Here is a 4,774-nt window from a genome sequence, read left to right on the forward strand (position 1 = left end):
CCAGGACCCTGGACTCATGTCCTGAGCCGAAGGCAGACGCTTAATGACTGAGCCACCCAGGTGCCCCTGTGTTCCTCCTTCAATTCTGTGTAATGCATACCCCGTGGAAACCCAGGTCTAAGGGTCATTAATTTTTATAAGACTTAGGAGAGTCTGTGCTCCAGCCAAGGAGAGTATTAAAGTTGGAGGGGATTTTAGTATGTTTTTCCAATGTGTGTAATTCAATGTTTTACACATGAAGATACTGAAGCCTACAGATTTGAAGTTATTTTTGTCAAGTCCTCTTCATGTTAAAATATCAAGGATGATAGTTTTAATTTTTTTTTAAAAGTTTATCACATAATAGATATGATTCACAAGTATGTGCCTTAGTCTGCTCTTTCTTTCCCACTTGTGAACAAAAGCGGTAACAGAAGGCCTGAGTCAAAGTTCCAGATGGGTGCGATTACTCCAGGAGCAAGAGAGAGGCCTGCTATCTGGGTACATTTTCCAGAGCTTAATCTCGAAGCCCCTGAGAGCTTACATCCATCTGAGATATCCTTGATCCTTTGTATTTTCTACAAACATCCCAGGCCTCAACAAAAAAAGCCAAATAAAAGTCAAGAAATCTGCTCAACACTACTAGAAAATTTTGGTTGATAATCTGTAATCATAGGTGGTATATATCACTGTCTCTAAATATAGTCAACCATAGAATCAAAGGAAAGGCCTGAGATCTAAGAAGATCTTAGAATAATATAAATGAAATCTTTCATTCTGTAGAAACACAAACCAAGGCCAAGAAATACTATTTTGTCCCAAAGAAGTTTGAGATTATGGTAGAATGCCACTTTGGTCTACTATCACATAATGCAGTTCAGTTTTCACTTCACAGACTGCTAATTTTAAAAACAGCAAGACTCCCCTGCCAAGTACACTCCCATATCCAATGTCAGCTTTCAGAGAGAGTAGTTAACAGGCTGCTAGATATTCCTTCCTCTGTTGTGCGTTATCAGAAGGATAAAACATCTGAAGGTGTTGGGCACAATCTAATGTGTGTGTTTAGAGGCAGAGTCTTCCATTTTAATTATAATTATTCCTCAACCTTAACCCCATTTCTCAGAAAACTAGCCAAATTACTTTTATTTATTTATTTTTTTAATCCAAAATCTGTTTATTGGGAGAGTGTCCCACTCATCTTGGTTCAGGGTGCTTTTAGTGCTGCTTCCGCCTGAAGGAGCATCCTTCTGTAAGCCTGGCCTTCCCTCCTGCGGGCTGGCAGAGCACGGTGGAGCAGCCGACGCACAGAACTACCGTTTGCGCGTGGCTGAAGACGGTGGTGATCTTGTAGCATCCGGGGCACTTCACGTCCATGAAGTAGGAGTTGGGGCTCTGCACCAGGCGCTTCTTCTTGTGCTTCCTCTTCTCCTCCTCCGGGGACGGGTGCAGGAGATCCTTCGCGAGGGGCATGTTCTCGTGGGGAGGTCGTCACCGCCGGAAAAGGGCCAAATTACTTTTAAATCTATATCCTCCGGACTATGTTAATTTAGGTGTCTGCTTTTTTGTATATGATACACTTTTTATTTTATTTTATTTTATTTTAAGATTTTTTTTTATTTATTTGACACAGAGAGACAGCGAGAGCAGGAACATAAGCAGGGAAAGTGGGAGAGGGAGAAGCAGGCTTCCCGTGGAGCAGGGAGCCCGATGCGGGATTCGATCCCAGGACCCTGGGATCATGACCTGAGCCGAAGGCAGACGCTTAACAACTGAGTCACCCAGATGCCCTGATACACTTTCTAATATCAAAAAATAAAGTTCAGATTTTACCATCGTCTGTATTTCAGAATAACGAGATTTATATCAAGTGATTTAAATTCCATGGATAAAAATAGGTTTTCCAGGGCATTATTTTATACTATTTTCAGTGGAATTTTCTATATCCTAACAATGCAACAAAGACCTGCTCTTAGTAAGGTCACAAATAAAATATACAGTGGGTTATTAAACAAAGAAGGAACAGTACACAAAGGTAATGCATATGGGAAATCAGCCAACAAATAATATGTCAGCTCTGCCAGCAGCTGACACATGGATAAAGACAAGTGTTGTTCGCTAGAAGGAAAAGTAGTTTTGAATGATGACAATTGTGTAAAAATGCAATAATGCAAAAGCCTTTTTCCAAATAAGAAACAGATGCGATTTGTCATGCTTTTTAGCTTTGAAACTATTTTTAGCACATTGTAGAAAAAGAAATATATTTAAAAAATGAGGTTGATCATCCATCAAATGTATTTTCTGATATATAAAAGTGTACACAAGAGCTTTTTCTGTAGTGGAGGAAAAGCATTATGGTCTGGATTTTTACATTATACCTAAAGAAAACTTGTTTTGCTAAGTTAAGAGTGAATGATGCTTGATTTGTTTTATTGTTAATTTTTTAAGTGAAATTAAATAATATTTATAATAATGTGTGCCTCATATGAAAGACTCTGAGGTAGTAAAGCTTATTTTGTTATTTGAAAAATAACATACATAATCAAAATAAAAGTAGCTCTTAGTATTAATAACTATTGAGGCATCATGCTACTTTTTTCTTTTTTAATTCTTTTGATTCATTCCTCATTCTTTTATGGATATATACTAATGACTATTCATGTTAAATGGTCTATATGATACATCTATATTATTTTCAAGTCATATTATTTTACACCCAGTAAAGCCTAATTAACAAAATAAATATGTGGGGATTCTTTATCAACCAAAGATAATTTAATAAACAATTCCACATTCTTCCCATATAATTATTAAAATAAAATGATATAAATATTATGAAATTTTAAAAATATGTGAAGGCATATATAACTAAGAGCATACTTAAATTACACAAATGACAGCATACAGGCACAGCAGATTTAAGCTACAAGCAACATTAATTTGAGAAAATTAAATTTAGTGTCCAAGTATACAACTCAAGAAAAAGAAGGTAAAAATTAACAAAGATCTGTTATGATATTTGATATGAAATTCCCACTCCTGAAACCAAAGAGAGCAAAAAGATTATTTTGATACCTCTCAGACCCAGAGAACTTAAACTTTGTTCATTAAACAACAGTGAATATATGATTCCCCTAGGGATCCAACACCAAAGAGATTACATTGAGTTGGGGAGTTGAGATTTACTAGCAAAGAATATAGAAGACTTTAATAATAATAAAAGCATTGCAACAAGTACACAGCTACTGAATACAGGTTACTGCGTTCATAGGAGAGGCTATGCTCTTTGGGCAGACGCCATCAGGGGAGTCTCCGTGGAGGTGGAGAACTTAGCCAGGGGCTGGAAGGATGGAAAGGCATAGAAAGCAAGCTTAGGAGAGCACAAAGGGAACAGACGGGGCAAACCATGGATGGCGAGCTTGCATCGATTTAAGCCATTTGATGACAATAACTAGAAAACAAGGAGGGAGAAATGGTTAGAAAGATCATCTGGGCAGGAATGAGACTGAGTAGTACAGTGCCTGATCACCAATGCTTGAGGAATTCAACTGATGTCGACAACTTCATGTTAAACCCATGGTTTGTACTCAAGTGGGAGCTGAAGCTAGATATCTCCTAAACATTTTCATGTTTTTCTTCCTTGGCCTAAAGTATTCAATAGCTACAGGATATGGTGACAGTTCTCAGCTATCACAACCACTCTTCCTCCTAGGAAACAGCACATGTCCTTACTTTTCCATAATACAAATCCTAGTGCCATCTGTATTGTTTAGAAAGAGACTATATTTTTTTTTTCTAACAGGTGACCAGGACAGTTTGTCATTGCAATTGTCATCCATTTTCCCCTTTTGTTACTTGGTCCCCATTGCAATGAAGTCCTGGCTCCCGGGGCTCAAAGCCTATCTTTAGAGTCAAACACAAATGACATGTTAATGATTGGTAAAAACATAAAGCAGGGGGTTAATGATCATGGCTGAAATTATGGACTTCATTTCCATCGGGTCAGCAGAGTCTGAAACATCCAAAGAAAGCTCAGGAAAGAGGTCCTGCTAATGCAGCTGCTCCCTAGCATGAGTACAGCCTAGCATTAACTCTTAGTCAATGATCCATAGCTCTTGCGGGGAAACTCACCATTGTTCAGTTCATGGGATGCGCTGCTCCCTACAGACTTAAGATGGCTCCCTATTACTCAGATACCAGCTGGGGGCCTGATATTCAGTTAGGTTTTCATTTATGAGATGCCTGGAGGATACGAGAGGCCAGAGCCAAGTAAAGATTTTTATTTGTATCTGTGAGGTGATTATAGCCTGCTTCAGGAGATGAGGATGGGGAGATGGTGCCTTTGTATCTGCTCCCTCCTTTCAGCCTTCTCAGAAATACTTTCTTTCTAATGAAATCTTTATCATACCACTTCCTCTCTTAGAACTATTGGATGGTTTACTACTGCTTTTAAGATAAAGACTAAGTTTCCTAATGCAGTCTACAGTCTCCTGCCTGGTCTGGCCCCAGATGACCTTTCCAGTATCAACTCACATTACAATTCCTTTTCTGTTCTCTATACTCCAGTCAGAGTGGCTTTCTTTCAGCAATTCCAGTGTACCTTGTGGGTCCTACTGTTAGGGAACCTGGACTGGATCGCCCGATGGAAGAAGCAAGTGGCACTCAGAGATCTTGGAGGAGAGGAGGTTTATTTAACACCGGCAGGCTCAGAGGAGAGTGGTCTCCAAAGGTCTGAGCCCCGAGCACAAACAAAGGGGGCAATTTATACACTTCTACTTCCCTATACTTGGCACTTTTG

The 4,774-nt window shown here is 38.9% G+C and overlaps 1 pseudogene; it reads right to left on the bottom strand.

The window, feature by feature from the left end:
• Window positions 1–1,134: 1,134 nt before the first annotated feature.
• Window positions 1,135–1,477, bottom strand: LOC114221064 (small ribosomal subunit protein eS27 pseudogene; annotated as a pseudogene).
• Between the last annotated feature and the right edge of the window lie 3,297 nt (window positions 1,478–4,774).

This window comes from Eumetopias jubatus, unplaced genomic scaffold, assembly GCF_037043125.1.
Source record: "Eumetopias jubatus isolate StellerSeaLion01/CBP00866 unplaced genomic scaffold, mEumJub1_p1.0 scaffold_1, whole genome shotgun sequence".
NCBI classification, from domain to species: domain Eukaryota; kingdom Metazoa; phylum Chordata; class Mammalia; order Carnivora; family Otariidae; genus Eumetopias; species Eumetopias jubatus.